This window comes from Podarcis pityusensis (assembly GCF_964106645.2).
Source record: "Podarcis pityusensis genome assembly, chromosome: 7".
Taxonomy (NCBI): domain Eukaryota; kingdom Metazoa; phylum Chordata; class Lepidosauria; order Squamata; family Lacertidae; genus Podarcis; species Podarcis pityusensis.
Genome location: NC_138031.1, coordinates 30,772,283 through 30,789,685, shown reverse-complemented (window position 1 = coordinate 30,789,685; position 17,403 = coordinate 30,772,283). Strand labels below are relative to the sequence as shown.

Here is a 17,403-nt window from a genome sequence, read left to right as displayed (position 1 = left end):
CAGTTCGAAAGCACGTCAAAGTGCAAGTAGATAAATAGGTACCGCTCCGGCGGGAAGGTAAACGGCGTTTCCGTGCGCTGCTCTGGTTCGCCAGAAGCGGCTTAGTCCTGCTGGCCACATGACCCGAAAGCTGTACACCGGCTCCCTCGGCCAATAAAGCGAGATGAGCACCGCAACCCCAGAGTCGGCCACGACTGGACCTAATGGTCAGGGGTCCCTTTACCTTTACCTTTATATACCTTAATAAGTTGAGGCCAGAATCCTTAACGTTTCTCCATGAAAACACATGTGTAGAGTTTGCATGTACATGACTTGGTTCCTTGACATTTTATTGCTCAGTGCTGAGATGACTCACTGATACTTGAAGGGAAATTATATGAATGTTGTGTCCATGGTGCTCAATCTGTAATGGTTTTCTTGCATCTCAAAGTCATTTCCTGAAGATGCGGTCATGAGCGGATGTGTATGGCTTCAGGTCTGAGAAAGGCCTCAGCTCAGTGCCTCAGCTGTGGGATTACTTGGCGACAACAGCAACATGCAGTTTTGAGACTTCATTTTAAACTTCTCTTGGTGCTTTGCAATCCCATTGGAACAGATTTAAACAATGTGTCAAGGAAGCAGGGTTGTGCCAATGGAGATGGCTCGATGAAGGTCATAGTGTAATTAACCCACAGTGCATGAATGAATGGTTCTGGTTCTGCAAAATTTGTCTCCACCCTTTTCTGTGCCGTGTTAGCAATTAGACTGATGCTGTTTTTCTGGTTCTGCTTGTTTACCTTGAGCAGCAGCCTGACTCGGGAACGTTAAGCAGCTGAAGAGTTTCCTAATGTGGAGATAACTACTGGGAGGAAATTCCATTGGCTTAATTTCTAGTTAGCAACTCTAATTATTACACAGATGTTAAATATTAAGACAGGCACAGGCAAAACCCTGATTCACCATGGGGTTCAGTAGACAGCATAGCAGACTGCAGCTGTACACACATCGCAGAAATTCCTCATTAGTCTTTCATTTACTGTATGTCTTTAGACACATCGCCATCTCTTGGCCTCTGTTCAAGAGGAGGGCTGTGGCTGATGGTAGAACGCACTCCTTAGTGCAGCAGGGCTAGGAAAGACCTCTGGCTAATTCAGAGGTTGCCAAATAGAGCCCAATCACATCTCGAAGGCACCTAACTCCCATCAGCCCCAAGTCAGCATGGCCAAAACTAAAGGTTGATGGAAGTTGTCCAAGAACATCTGAAGGGCACCATGACTTTTACCTCTGCCCTAGCTAGAGAGCTACTGCCAAAGTAGGTTATGCTGGACTGGATGGAACATTGGTCTGATTCAGTATTGCCCACACTGTTTGCAAAATGCTATACAAAATGTGTCACAGCGCTGAGAAGAAGAAAGGCCACTACTATGACAAAGGTGAGGCTGGAACCAGGATTCTTAGAGATAATACCTGCTCTGAATTGACACTGATCCACTTTGGCTCCCAGTAAATTACTTCACGGTTCTACTGTACAATAAAGTAAATTAAGAGATGGTGAAGTACTAACTCTGCATACTTTAAAAAGGTGCAGAAATTAAAATAATGCTACATACGTGCGATGGCAGAGCCTGAACAACCGGGAGAGGAAACAATACGGATATAGCAGCCCTTGTGTTTTCCTAGAATATTTACCTTCCAAAGATTAATTTAAATTAATTAATTTAAATACTGTAGCTCTTTAGATTGTCCCACCTATTGCCAGACAAGGGTGCAGCTTGCCTGCTGAGATTCCTTCTGCTTCATCTTCATAAACCAACTTCCTTTCTGTAACATAATTTTGGAGGCTTTAGGAGCTAATCTGGTCTCTGGTGTCCAACTTTAAAACCGACATGCATCTGGTTGGTGATTGTTGCAGATGAGGGCAGGAGACAGGAAGAAAGTTGCGCTTGTTTCTATAGCAGGATAGGGCTTGATCTATTGGGGGTTGCTGCCACCTGCTGGAGAGCTGAGAATATTGTGAACTGCTGACGCTTCCGTGATCTACAGTTTCTGGGCCGGATCAGGCAATTTGGCCTATTGCAAACATTACCAATTACTTCGTGGAGATTGTAATATGCTAGGATAGCATCGGTACAAAATCGCTGTTTGTGCATGCAGCAAATTAGGTTTGCAACATATTACGATTTGCATACTTGCAACATTCCTATTTAATATATGAATTGGGATGTTGTATACACTGCTGTTAATTGCTGAACTCCAAAGGAAGAGCAGACTTTATCATGGACCCCCAGCCAACACATAATGGTTAAAAGACCTTCATGTCATTTCATCACCAAAGATGTGCGCCTGTCCAGCTCATAATGTCCAGCTGGATTTTAAAGTGAGTGCCAGGTTGCTGAGAGTAAATCTCAGATTATTACCAAGCTCTAGTGCCTCCACATTCATCATTAGTGCCTTCATTGTTGCAACAGCAGCACCAGTTGCTAGGGGCCTGGTACAGGGAGTTTTCACTGCATCACTTTTCGCAGCTTCGCCTAGTAAGGCAGTACAGCTGTTTCTGGATCAGGGTAGCTTGATTGCAATTGTCCATACATTCATAACCTCAAGCCTTCATTACTGTGATGCACTCTATGTGGGGCTACCCTTGAGGCTGTAACTAGGGCCCACTACCACCAACACATACACACAGGTGTAGTGGTTAAGAGTGGTAGACTTGCAATCTGGTGAACTGGGTTCGCGTCTCCGCTCCTCCACATGCAACTGCTGGGTGACCTTGGGCTAGACACACTTCTTTGAAGTCTCTCAGCCCCACTGACCTCACAGAGTGTTTGTTGTGGGGGAGGAAGAGAAGGGAGAATGTTAGCCGCTTTGAGACTCCTTAGGGTAGTGATAAAGCGGGATATCAAATCCAAACTCTTCTTCTTCTTCTTCTCCTTAGGTGGTATCCAGCCAACCTGCTCCTACAGTACTGTATAAGGAACCCATCTACTCTGTCTTTCCACACATGCCCTGTGCTTCAGAGAGGTAGGGGAAACCCAGAATAGATTTCGGCATGCCTGGGGGCAGGGGGCAGTTCCATTGTACAATTGGGAACCTATGGGATCCGCAATGGCTGTCAATCTGCTACTGAACAAGGTTTGTTAACATATAAGGCCCTATACATTCTCTCTTACATATCCAGTAGGTCACTGCCTTCTGTGGGGGCATTGGTCCTTGGTCCCTACAATCTCAGGTAGATGCGCCACAGCAACTCGAAGCAGGGCTTTCTGTGTGACAGACCATGCTGAGATACCACAGGTTGCCCACTATTTGTAGATCCCGGAAACAAATGAAGACATTTTTGTTTCGCCGTGTTTTTCTAGAAGGATTGGATCTCTGACTTGGGTGTTTGTAATAGCAGTAATAATAATAATAGACTCAAGCATCTTGGTTCCTAATTCCTGGAGCACTGTTTTAGCAGAGAAGTGTGTTGTTGTTGTTGTTGTTGTTGTTGTTGTTGTCGTCGTCATCGTCGTCATCATCATCATCATTCAACAAACCTTAGGTGCTGCTGCTTCCCAGTAAGCAAGAAGCCACACATACCCTGCTGTTCTCCTCCTCATGGTGCCATTGTGTTTGGGGAGTAGAACCAGAGTGGTTAGGGAAAAATCAGCAAAACTGGCTTTTTCCCATTTTGGAAAATTAGTTTGGTTTGCAGAGCTCCATTTCAAATCAGTCTGGGAAGGGGGGAATCACCAATTACTACTACTAAAGCACGACCCCCTAAAAGGGATCAAAGGTTTGGCATGCACACTTTCATACGTCTCGTGAGATGTGCACGTTGCATTTAAAGTTACCGTATGTTCTGTTGTATCTACGACAGTCGTACCTATGCTAATATTAGAAGATGCAGAAGCCGGGCCTTCCAGATGTTGTTAGACCCCAGCTCCCATCAGCTGGCATGGCCAATGGTCAGAAATTATGGAAATTGTAGTCCAAGGCTGAAAACATTCCCATCCCTGTCTCCAGCTGTGGCCACTACCCTTATTTTACTTACTCCAAAACAAAAGAGGCCAAGCCCTTGTATGTTTAGCGTACCTGGGTGTGTTGCAAGGAGCAAGAATTGCTATCTGAGTTGCCCAGTTAGTGCTTACTTACATGTTTGGGGGTGCAAGCTTATGCCAAAAAATAGATAAGAATTTAGCTTGTAGATTATTTGGTTGGAATTAGGGGGGATTTATGTTGGCTTGAATCAGCTCCTGATTTTATGTACATTCCTTCTATAGCCCCCATCTTTCTAAAGTTAACAGTCACAGCACAACCCATGATGGGTGTCCAATTGAATTATTTCATCTTGATGCCAATACAAAGTTCTTTGAGGAGGGAACTATCAGATTAGTTGGAATCTGATAATCTTAGGAATTCACTGAATCATAGGAATTTATTGAGTTAAGTCCTCTCAAATGTAATATTTTGTATTTTGTAACCCCATAGATATGTAGAATCTAATGTTTTCCAGCTCCGTTGCTGTTTTCAAAACTATGGATATTTGAACCAAATGCATGTTTTACATTGATTTTAAATGTAATAACATTGGATCAGAATGCGGCAAAAGGGCCAGATAAGGATGTGGAAGATAAAACATTGATGACTATTGGCATAAGTGGACCAAGCATATTTGTCTTTGTGCTGACTGTTCCTCTACGGCAGCTATCATCACACTGTTGCCTTCCAGGTGGTTTGGCCTACAACTCCCAACAGCCCCAGCCAGCATATGCTGGCAGAGGCTGATGGGAGTTGTAGTCCAAAACATCTGGAAGGCACCAGGTTGGTGATGGCTATTATCAGGGGTTTCCCACTTGGTAATTATGGCCACTGCTGTCCTTAGAATTCACATGGAATCTTGCATTCACCCCAGAGTTGCAAGGTGAGCCATATAGCTATCAGAATTAGCATAGAACATCTTGCTGGCAGCGAAATATCTTGCTGTGGACAAGCCCTGCTCACCCAAACTGGCCAGACGAGGCTATAAAAGGTTGCCTATTGGAACTAGGATCATGCCTGAGCAACAAAGCGTTCCTGGTTCTGGTGTGTTTCCATGAATTCCTCAGCCTGAACCCCTTGGCTTGGTCACTCGGCTTCCAGCTCACCTTTAACAGCTCCTTAACAATTTGAGCAAATATAGAAGTACAGGCAAGCCCTGTGTTAAGAAGCATTAAAGCAGGCATAGGCAACCTGATACCCTACAGATGTGGATACCCTGGTACTCCCATCACTTGTGACCATTGGCCATGCTAGCTGGGATTGGGGACAGTTGTAAGCCCCCCTGCTGTAGAGATGGGAACATTTCTTGCTGTTTCTCTGAAACATCCGCCAGTGGAACTTGTCATTCAAGAAACAAAATCCATCAAACTTCCTAACTGCTCCTCCTCTGCTTCCCCAACCAGCATACTGCCTCTGTTGCATCCCACTATTAGTCTACTATACCCTATTTCCTTTGGAATCAAAGGTCTTGGTATGTACAGTGGACGCTCAGGTTGCGAACGTGATCCATCTGGGATGCACGTTTGCAACCTGCAGCATCCGCAACCTGCAGCGGCACGTCTGCACACGCGTGGGTTGCAATTCGGCACTTCGGCGCATGTGCGACCGCCGAAACCCAGAAGTAACCCCTTCCAGTACTTCCAGGTTTCGGCGGTCCGTAACCCAAAAAAACGCAACCTGAAGCGTCTGTAACCTGAGGTATGACTTTAATTGGTATGTAATTCCACATTACAGGTTGAATTTTATTCATTTCCAGGAAGATAGCCATATTAGGCAGTGTACAAATGCAGTTAGGTCATTCTTTTTGCAGTTCAGATCCTAGGTGGTTTGGAGGAAAATGCATCAAAACACAGTATTTCATGAGAAGCATCAGGATAGGGAAAGGATAGAGACAGACTGGCTAATGTCGTGTGTTTACTGCTTCCCAAACCAGTGGTGGAAGCTCACTCTATGCAGAGTAAGCAGGAGTGTGTACACAGCCTTAGGATGTTGTAGCAAAAACTAAGCACTTTGTAGTACCTTAAACGCTAGAAAAATTGTCATGGCATAAGATTTCATGGATCACAGTCCATTTTATCAGATACATCTGGTGAAGTGAACTATGGTCTACGAAAGCTTATGTCATAATACGTTTTCTCATCTTTAAGGTGCCAAAGGCTCCTTGATATTACTTCAGTCACAATTATACATTTTCAAGTTCTGTATATTCAGCTATTCACAGTAAGAGATTCACTTCATAGTAAAATGAACTCATTTTTTTAAGAAGCACATATATTTAATGCGTCCTTACAAAGCAGGCAGGCATTTGTCCTGCTGCAACTTTAGATTTAACGCAGATTTCTGCTCCCCGCCCCTTTCCACATCTATGCTAATCTGGATGGAAGTTATAGCGCTGGAACTATTTGACTAATCCTGTTTATTCTGAATATTTCACAGGTAACTAAAATCATTTCTGGTTGATTTTATGGCTTTGTTAAAAAAAAAAAATGGACTTCTCGTTGCAGGATATATATAAAACCATTGTGCCCTCTCATATTTGAATCCCTAGCTGGAGCCTTCCCTCACTTAGGGACAAACCTAATAAAGGCAATTAAAGAAGAAAACTGCAGGGAAGCTGAGCTCACCACTCTGGTTACAATGGCATTCCTGCTGCTTGGACAACAGGCACACAGCAAACAAGGAACCGCTCCATAAAGACAAGGAACCTGCAAAAATAATGAGTTTTAAATTATCATAGAAGCTCTTTAAACAAAGCACAAAAAAACCACCCCTGAAGGGAGGAGATATATAAAAATTCAGCTATGGGAGACAGGAAGGTGCATCTATAAACCAATCCCTCTCTGCCTACCACACACACACAAAAATGATCCCCACCACTCTAGGAAAGGTATTATAGAACGCAGGTTGTTTGCTGCCTGGCTGTCAATGAAAATGTATTGCTGCTCCAATCCCACTGCGTCTCACGCCCCCCCTCCTTTTTTTCAAAATTAAAATGCTTTGTCTGGGGACAGTTGTTGACTGATAAGGAGGGACTGCCTGGATTTCAGTGTGACATTATTTCCTTGCAAAAGCATGGCAAAATTAATTTGGCTAAAGGGAAGGCAGCACCGATGCAAAATTGAAATGGAATGAATTAAAAGAGGCTTTCTTCTGAAAGCAGGCTGAGATGGCTTACCCCCTTCCCCCACCCACCCCTCTTCTGTTGTATCTCTACCTGTATTACCCTTCAGTTACAGGGAATGAAATATGTGTTTTTCAGAGCACTCCCGTCTGTTTTCAGATTCAAATGACTGAGAAGTAATGCAGTTGGGGGCATTAGGAGAAAGACTCTATGCATGTTTTGATTGAACATTTCACATTCACTATCCTGTTTTTAAAGAGTTTTATATGAGTTGAGTGAATATCAGCCAATACAAGATTTGTATGGAAATGGACCAATAGCCACTCCCTTTGCTGTCATTTGTGCAAAATGCCTAGGGATTGAATGGAACAGAATGCCTGCTGTATATAAAAATACTCATTTTACAATCTAATGAGATGGGACCTTTCTGGCCACCTGGAATAAGAAAGCAAACCATAAACAAAACCATTTCCCCTCTATTACATCTGACACAGGGCCTCATAGATCTAGATTTGGATGTTATTTTTTCAGCATATTTAGCTCTTGTTTTATTTCACTGAATCACAATAACCCTTGTTTGAAATATTCTTCCCATTTAAACAGTGCCCTAAATATCTATTGGAACCGAGATGTATTCTCATCATCCCTAAGTCAAAAACTACAAACTGGCAAAAAGAGCTAGGTTAAGACAACCATTCACTTCACTATTCTAAAACAGAGTGATTCTTTCCAATCAGGTGAGTGGTTCTTGGCTGTTGCTGTTTCTTTTTAAAAAAGAAAATATGCATATGGTGCCCATTTTAATAATTAACATTCAGCGTGGTGTTTGCCCATTCAGGAACAGCGCTGAGATAAATGGTGACTGTGGTCCAAATTTAACTGCTCTAATAAATTGTTGCTTTTGTCCAACTACTGTGCTTCTGTGTGGGCCTCATTATCTTGACCTATATTTTTCCAACCTTTTAATGTAGTGCTTTATATTTTATCATTTTTTTCCCATATTCTGTGTGGTACTTTAAAGAGAGCTCGAGGTTGCATCCAATGAAGTACTAAGTTCAAGACCCTTAGCTGTATGTCTTCTTCCACTGGCAAAATGTTTTGCGCCAGCAAAAATTTGTTGCACAAGAAGATGCACATCTCCCATAGGTGAAATGCGGAGGTGAACCTCTCCAGCGAATCTTAATTCTTGGGCAGGAATATATGGGTCTCAAGCATCAAGGTTTCAAACTGTTCAGGGGTCTTAATGTCATCACTCTTCAGGAAAGACTGCACCACTGCCTTTTTCAAGCCAATAGGAACCAGGAAAGGGATTGGGAGAACATGTGGCTTGACTGTTTCAGTTTGCAACTACTGAAACTGATCCAAAGAAGAAACTTGACTAGACTGTGTGCTGGACACCTTCCCAGATGAGATACTGTGGCATCAAGATTTGAGTAGAACCTCAAAGTCTTTAGCGAAGAAGAAGAAGAAGAAGAAGAAGAAGAAGAAGAAGAAGAAGAAGAAGAAGAAATAGGTGACACAGCAGGTAAGCAAAGGTTTCCAAACAACTTCCTTCCAAACATGCTTCCATTGTGCTCTTTACCTGCCACATAGTAAGCACAATGTTATCGTCTTGCTTGTGCTTGACCACATTCACTGTGTGACTTGGCCTATTTGCACTCCAGCCATCATCTGAGCTGCTTAATTGCCTGTAGACCATCTGAGAACCAGGGAGCCTTATAGGCTCTGCAGCACTGGAGAGGGTACCAGGGAGAATTTGAGTCAATCACCCTCCCTACTCTCGTCATTTCATAGTGAGACCAAAGCTTTGACAGAATCTGTCAACCAGAAAGTTCCCCAGAGTATTCAGCAATCCATTGGATCCCATAGGTGCCCCTGGGGGGCAGACAACTTAATTTGTCTCCCACCCTTCAGGGAAGGATTTCCACTGTCAATCCAAACCCAAGAAGGAAAGAGTTTGTGCTTAACAATACCTCATTTCCCCAGTGGCAGAAAACAAATGTCATGTGCTGATGATCTACTGAGGCATCCTCATGGCAGCCATAAAGTCCCAAGCAGGCCCTTCCTGGCATAGACATTGAAGTCTCCCAAAACAATAGTCCTGAGGTTCTCCAGCACAAGCTCAGAAACCACCCCAGCCAGGGAATTTGGTGGTTAGCAGGGTGGAAAACGCTATGCCCCAGCAGGATCCTTGCTGTCTCTGTGGCCCAAGACCAGGTATGAACCCTAAAGTTGGTGCCTAAGTAGATAGATCTCTTTGCAAAGGCGATGGATTCATTTTGCTGCACTATTTCCAACATAACTGTCTGATTTCAAGTAATTTAGATACACGTGCCAAGATAGTCAAATGATGTCACTTGAAACATATGCATATTCTTTGTAAAATCCTTATCTAATCTATCTATCTATCTATCTATCTATCTATCTATCTATCTGCATGTAGTACTCCAGTAAAGACATGTGTCTGTGATGTAGTATTTTGGTGGCAGTAATTGAAGCCTTTATTAGAGAGCTCCTATCTATCAGCCTTCACCCCTGTCGAAAATGCAGGAAGCCTAATGCGGGGGTGCAACCTCGGAGAGCATAATGCAGGGTGGTTCTGTAACCCTGTAAGAAAAGACGATATTGCAGCCACTCTCACTCAGCCTCTTCCTATTCTGCCATATGCAGATGTTAGCAGCAGATTGTTACATTACATTAATGGCAGGGTTATAGTACATTTCTCACTCTTCCTGCTTCACCTCATTACTCCCTGTGATATGGGCATAATATTATTCAGACTTGTCTCTCACCCATCTGAAACATGGCATCTATACTACTTGAAAGCATCTACAGGGTGTGTGAATACACACACACACACACACACACACAAGTGTGTGCGCATGTGTCCCAAGACTTGAGCGAAAGAGTATAAACTTCTCTCTTTCTTTCTTTCTACCTTCTTTGGGGTCTGCTGCTTCCAAATCACTGCAGTATCAAATTCCTGGATTTATCCATTGTCTCCTATGAAGAGGTGACATTGTTACCAATCTAATGAGAGAAAGTCAGAGCATCAAAAAGAACCAGGGAAGCTGGACTGCAGACAAAGGAATCGTCAGTCTAATAGCTTATGTTTGCTGCCACACATACAGATGTTCAGTCCTAAATCTACCCACGTGAATGCGATTTCTTAGCCTACTCTGCCACCACGAGGCCACAGTACAAAGCGCATGAAGAAATCAGGAAATATTTGGTGGGTGTGTTTTCCCCATATTGAAATATTCTGAATCTTGGACACATCTGGAAACAGGGTAAATAATGAAGGTGCCAAAAATAGGATCTATGCATATACATAACTGTAATAAATAAATGTAAATAAAACAGATTTGGGGATTGGATTCCCAAATCAATTTTCCCAAAGACTCCATTCAGGCATAACATGGCCAGCTGAGATTTATTTATTTATTTACATTTTTGCAGCACTTTTCAATGTATCAAAGTGCCGAATTACAAAACCTCTCTTACGCATCCTCACAGAATCCCCTTCAGTAGATTTAGTGTTGCATGAAACCCACTGAAGAAATGCTATTATTAATTCTCTTTCTCTGTCCCACTGAGAATCTATGGGATGGATTAACAACCAATTGGTTCCATGGGAATGTCTCTTCTGCACTGCTTTTTCATTTTCACCCTCCAAATTAAACAGCTGATTATTTGTGCATGCATTTTTGCCCACAATGAATTAAGGACTCTGAAATCTTAAAGTTGCAATTATGGGCTGCCATCCTAACCCTATTAATTTGGAAGGAAGCCAAACTGAAATCATGTACATTCACTGTCAAGTAAACATGGCGACAATGAGAAGTTGAATAGGATTTACCACAAAAGGTCTTCAAGAAGATTATTGTAGGAGGTTTGACAAGGAATTATGAAACAATAGTGAGATTGAAGCTCTCCATGGCGAGTGTGGAAAGTGTGCTTGTTGATGCCTACCCATCTCTATTATTATTATTATTATTATTATTATTATTATTATTATTTAAATTTGTATACCGTCCCCTACACCCATAGATCTCAGGGCAGTTCACCAATTAAAATTACAACATAAAAAACCTACAAAATACATAATAGAATTAAAAACAAAGACAACTCTGAAGGACATAATGCTCCCACATAAAATCTGTTGGATTATTGAGATTTTCAACTGAGGCCTTACTCTGAGTATCCTTGCAGAATTGAGGTACAGTGGTACCTCAGGTTACATACGCTTCAGGTTACAGACTCCACTAACCCAGAAATACTACCTCGGGTTAAGAACTTTCCTTCAGGATGAGAACAGAAATCGTACTCTGGCGGCGCGGCGGCAGCAGGAGGCCCCATTAGCTAAAGTGGTGCTTCAGGTTAAGAACAGTTTCAGGTTAAGAATGGACCTCCGGAACGAATTAAGTACTTAACCCAAGGTACCACTGTAGTACCTTACAGGCAGAAATGAACCTAGGCTCCCTTGCACCATGGGCCAGGAGCTAACAGTACCACCAGCCAACTGGGGAGGAGACCTCACAGGGCTGCTGCAGGGAGCCAGAATGGAAAGACACAATTTTTGCTCCCCACACCAGGCCTGGGCCCTTAGCAGGGGTCAATCCCTAGGTACACACCTGCTTACAGGGATGGGACCTTCCAATTCTGGCACTCCATTTGTGAAACTTCCTTTTCCGGCCATTAAACACCTACTTTACAAAATTAAGCAACCATTGAACAATGCAAAATAATGATACCTAGTCTTCTAAAAGGTGCCTAATAACTCTGGAGACCAGAAGCCTAAGTGGTCTCTTTTTGTTACCTGTTGACTTCATCTGCGCTCCTCTGAGCCTTTTTGACAAAGTGGAAAGAAACTTCTAGATTTGTATCTGTCTGCTAAATCGTTGGTTTAAAATCCTTGCCTCACGCCCAGCAAAATCCCAGTATATAAAACAGGATGTTTTGCTGTTTTGGGCAGCATAGAAAATGCTGCAACTCCCCACTGCCAATGACACCTCTGCCTCCCCACCCAGTCAATGACGTCAAGAAAAAGGCTGAAATGAAGGCTGGGGAGGAAGAGTCGGTATCGGGAAGAAGAAGAAGAAGAAGAAGAGGAGGAGGAGGAGGAGGAGGAGGAGGAGGAGGAGGAGGAGTGGAGGAGGAGGAGGAGGAGTTTGGACTTGATATCCTGCCTTTCACTCCCCTTAAGGAGTCTCAAAGCAGCTAACAATCTCCTTTCCCTTCCTCCCCCAAAACAAATACTCTGTGAGGTGAGTGAGGCTGAGAGACTTCAGAGAAGTGTGACTAGCCCAAGGTCACCTAGCAGCTGCATGTGGAGGAGCGGAGACGTGAACCTGGTTCACCAAATTACGAGTCCACCACTCTTAACCACTACACCACACTGGCTCTCTCGGGAGAGGAGTTGGCAGCATTGGCGGGGAGAGGAGGTGGCATTGGTGGGCAGTGACAGAGGAGGAGTTAGCAGCAGCGGGGGCAGAAGGGAAGTCAGTGGTGGCAGAGGGGAAGCGGCAGGGTGGCGAACAGCTAGCTTCCCCTGGACCCAGATCTCCTTCTCCCCCCAGCTGTACCATACTTGCTGCCCTGAGACAGCTGCCTCACTGAGCCTGATCTGAAACATAAACTAGCTTGAGAGAAGATGCACACATCCATTTTTATGCCTAGAATATGCATCTGTGAAACAAAACCTTGCAATAAAAAAGGCCTTGAATGTGGTTGAATAAGTATTGCATTTGAGTCACGAGTAATTCATGCAATTGAGGACACAAAGAGCAAAATACCAAGCGTGCTAAACTGTTCCTCCCTGATACCTCTGTGACAGAAAGGAGAAGGAAGACAAGCTTCTGCTGAACTGTGAAATCAGGCTAGTGGGAAAGGCTACAATCCTAGCCCCACTTACGAGGGAGTAAGCCTCATTGCATCAAATGTGACTTATTTCTGAGTAGACATGGCTAGAATTGCAGCCGTAGATGGCTTTGTGATGGGCCATTAGCCACTTCATTAACTTTGTCTTTAAGGTGCCACAAGACTCTGTTGTTTCTGCTGCAAAAGACTAACAGGGCTACCCAATTGGAAATTCATTAACTTTGAAAGGTAACACACAGGTAAAGTAATTGATTTGCTAATATCTGTTGATGACTGAGGTATGCTTGTCTACTGTGCACTATAATATACGTAAAAACCCATATATTTCCACATCAGCGAAGGGCGCAAGGGAAGAAAGACGTGCTCAAAATAAACCAATTGCAGAGGAATGGGAAACACCAGGCGAAAGCATGGATGATTGCCAGAATGGGATGAGGCACATTTGTAGGTATATCCTGAACATGAACACAGGCTGCAGTCTTTCGTAGCCTGTTGCCAAGCAAGCAGGGGCTGGGAGTCTATTTATTATTTGTCTTTGCCCTATTTAAATGTATACAGCGCTTTAGATTTTGTAAACTGTTTTGAATTTTATTACAATCAAGTGGTATATAAACCTTAAAGGTAAAGGGACCCCGGACCATTAAGTCCAGTCGTGGCCGACTCTGGGGTTGCGGTGCTCATCTCGCTTTATTGGCCGAGGGAGCTGGCATACAGCTTCCGGGCCATGTGGCCAGCATGACTAAGCCGCTTCTGGTGAACCAGAGCAGCGCACGGAAATGCTGTTTACCTTCCCACCGGAGGTATTTATCTACTTGCACTTTGACGTGCTTTCGAACTGCTAGGTTGGCAGGAGCAGGGACCGAGCAAACGGGAGCTCACCCTGTCCCAGGGATTTGAAGCGCCGACCTTCTGATCGGCAAGTCCTAGGCTCTGTGGTTTAACCCACAGCGCCACCTGCGTCCCCATATAAACCTTACGAAATAAATAAATAGCAACATAAGCAAAAGGGGTATTTTCTTTCCGCAAAGAGCTTCCAGTCTCCATTTCAGCCATGGGCAGAGGCCACAGAGAGAGAAGGATCAGGTGATTCCTGGGGACAAATGAGGTTCTGAGTACATTATGTCAGTTTGCTAAGGCTGCAATTCTAAGCATGCATACCTAGGAGTAAGCCCCACTAAACTCAGCTGGATTGACTTTGGGCTAGCTATGTACATGATTGCACCCTACGGGACTGGACAAGCAGACATTCCTGTGGGTAGGCCGGGTCTGCTCACATTCGGACATCCAGCAGCACTGGAACCATACCCTCCAACAGTTCTCTGATGAAAATAGGGATGTCCTATGCCTATACGTATATATAGTCCCTCACCCATCTAACTAGGTTCCCCCAGCCACTCTAGGTGACTTCCAACATATATAAAAACATAATAAAACATTAAACATTAAAACTTCCCTATACAGCGGAACCCTGGTTTTCGAGCGTCTCGGAAGCAGAATGTTTTGGAAACCAAACACCGAAAACCCGGAACTAATTGCTTCCATTTTTGAACACGCCTCAGAAGTCGAACGGCTTCTGAGACGTGTTTTTTAATTTTCGCAATGAAAATTGCCAACAGCTCTTTGCACCACAGTTGTCGAACGTTTCGGAAGTCGGTCTTCTGGAACAGATTATGTTCGACAACAGAAGTTCCACTGTTTTGGGCCCCCTTCAGATGTCTTCTGAAGGTTGCATAGTTACTTATCTCCTTGGCTGGTGGGGGGGGGGTCACTTAACTCCATATGCTCCAACATGTCTCTGATGAAAACAGGGGCCTAAGGAAAAGCAGGACATTCTGGGATCAAATCAGAAACCGGGACAGCTTCTGTAAATCCCGGACTGTCCCTGGAAAAGAGGGACACTTGGAGGGTCTGTGGAACTTCATGAGTCTCAGTCTGCTCACTGTCCAACTCATGTTCATGCCTTCTTGGTTACCAGGGCAACCTCACTGAGGTGGGTGATGGAAGACTCGATTCCCCTGCCTCTGTGGGCAGGAACGTCTCTTAGTGAACGACTTGGGGTCTACCTGCCACCTCATTCAGTAATCTTCTCCCAATTGTCCTTTGATGAATCCTGCCAGGACCTCCTTGTTTGTTCTCACTGAAACCATAACACAAACTGATGAAGATATGTAATGAATTTAAATTGCCATGCGCAAAATGAAATAAATCGGTAGAAACCAAGATTTATAAATATATTCATCCCTTCTGGAATAAGGATGCTGACCAGTTTTGTACAAATCTCAAGGTTTAGATATGTATCAGGCTGGGCAGTCCCGTGCAAGTTCTGAAATCTCTTGCTTCTGTAACTTAAAAAAAAAATAATAATCAGTAGGTAGATTTTTGTGTTCAATCGTAATGCCATTATGTAAGAGACACATTCCTATTTTAAAGACCACCACACGAGGGCAGCCTTTGAATATATTCAAATAAAACAATGTAGCTTTTCAAGCTGTTTGTATGGCCTGAATTAATAAACTATTTCAAGGTGTTTTTACAACTTGATCTCTCAAGTTCAAATGAGAGGTTTAGCACAAGATGCAAAAATGACACACTGCAAAACTACCCCCGCCTTAAGATATGGCAAGGAAGAAGTATTTCCATTCTCCTGAATTAGGTTCCTGTAACTCAAGTTTGCATTAGGAATCTGCTGTTAGGATTTGAGTTTGGATTATTATGTTTTTATTTAATTGATTGTTTGATACCTTCAGGGAAGGAGTTGCATATTTTTGTATTACCTGTTGACTTGAGAACCCTAGTTGTTGAAGATGTCAGCTATAAATGTATTAAATAAAGAAAAAGTGAGAAAGAAGCAACGAGTGGATTAGAGGAAATTGGAACGAGTGCAATACTTGCAAAACTACTCAGGAGTCAGATTAGCTCTCTGTCTGGAGCTGATAAACTGTCCTCAGTCTAAATGGCTTTGCAGGTAGGGCTGGGAATGGCTTGTGGCTGAAACCCTGGAGAGATGCTGCCAGCCAGTGTTGACAATACTGGGCTAAATGGGCCAATGGTCTGACTGGGCATGAGGCAGCTTTCTATATGAGAGATGGGGCCATTGCATTTGCCTTAAAAACGGATGCACTTTATATAAGTCATAGCTTTAGTACAGTCTTATTACTGTATTTTTTGGTTTGTAGTTTTACCATAACCGTAGTGTGGTGTTGAACTTGGATCAGTAGGTACTGCGCTTCATGTACTAGGTTTGGGCCAGAAAGGCCTAGGTACAAAATCAGTCACTGGGTGAACTTGTGCAAGCCAAGCTTACCTCAGAGGATTGCTGTAGGAGGGAAAATGGAATAAACCCATATATACTGCTTTGGCTGCCTTGGAGGATAAAAATTAACAACTAAATTAACAAATAATATAATTACTGTAGTGTAAATATCAGGACTCTGAAATGTTGCAAGGAGACGGGGGCTGCTTTTCTGCCTTTGGTGCATGTATATTTTTCTGTACAAGAGGTAGGCTTAGGTTAAGTTAATATACAATGGTACCTTGGTTCCCGAAAGGTTAAGTTGTTGAACCAATTGGCTCCTGAATGCCACAAACCCAGAAGTGTTCCGGTTTGCAAACGTTTTTCAGAAGCTGAACGTCCAACGCGGCTTACGCGGCTTTCAGTTGAGTGCAGGAAGTTCCTGCAGCCAATCGGAAGCCACACTTTGGTTTCCAAATGGTTTTGGGTGTCAAACTGACTCCCGGAATGGATTAAGTTCAAGAACCAAGGTGCCACTGTATGTACATAAGTAGCAGTTGTTTCCAATAGATCACAGGTTATGTGGGGGAAAGGGAAGTCCACATACAGTGTACCAGGCCCAGGAAATCCTGTTGGCATCCTTGCATTATACCAGCTACTTTGTATTTCTGCGTTTTATATTTTCTCAATTCTATAGTGTATGAGCTAGTCCCTAGCTTTCAGCCTTAAATATGACACTAATCCACTTACTAAGAGCATTTCTGTGTATCTTCAGTCCACCGGAGTCAGCACAACGGCACAAGAAGTCCAACTGGTTGCTTGGGATCGTAATATTTTTAGAAACACCAAGGAGGCCATAATCACACAAGCTGTGCTTTTCCCCAGGGAACTGAATCGTTGCACATCTCTTGCGTCATGAAGCACAGCCATTTTGAACATCAAAACGTCTTCCCTTAGCCCTGCAGTACCTGCAAAATAAAATGCTTCTTCAGCTACCCATCCTATTTTTAAAGATATTATCAAAGCCTTACGTGCAACCCATCTCGTCAACTCTGTGTGACCCTAGTGACCTTTGCATCCAGGGCTGTATTTCCAAACCCCATCCCTCAGTTTTAATGAGGTTTGCCACAATGAACCAACAGCACAAAATATATATTCTAGCACAAATCCT

The 17,403-nt window shown here is 43.4% G+C and overlaps 1 long non-coding RNA gene across 2 annotated transcripts in view; it reads right to left on the bottom strand.

Moving 5' to 3' along the window:
• The window catches only part of LOC308481418, a 65,902-nt gene that overhangs the window by 40,061 nt on the left and 8,438 nt on the right, over nucleotides 1–17,403 (bottom strand). Inside the window, exons 2-3 of one of the 2 annotated variants that reach the window (XR_013988659.1) lie at nucleotides 16,983–17,200; nucleotides 5,756–6,704 (exon numbers count right to left, since the gene is read on the bottom strand). This is a non-coding gene — a long non-coding RNA (uncharacterized lncRNA). Of the gene's footprint in view, nucleotides 1–5,755; nucleotides 6,705–16,982; nucleotides 17,201–17,403 lie in introns of those variants that run through there. The other variant, XR_013988658.1, reaches the window with a different exon arrangement.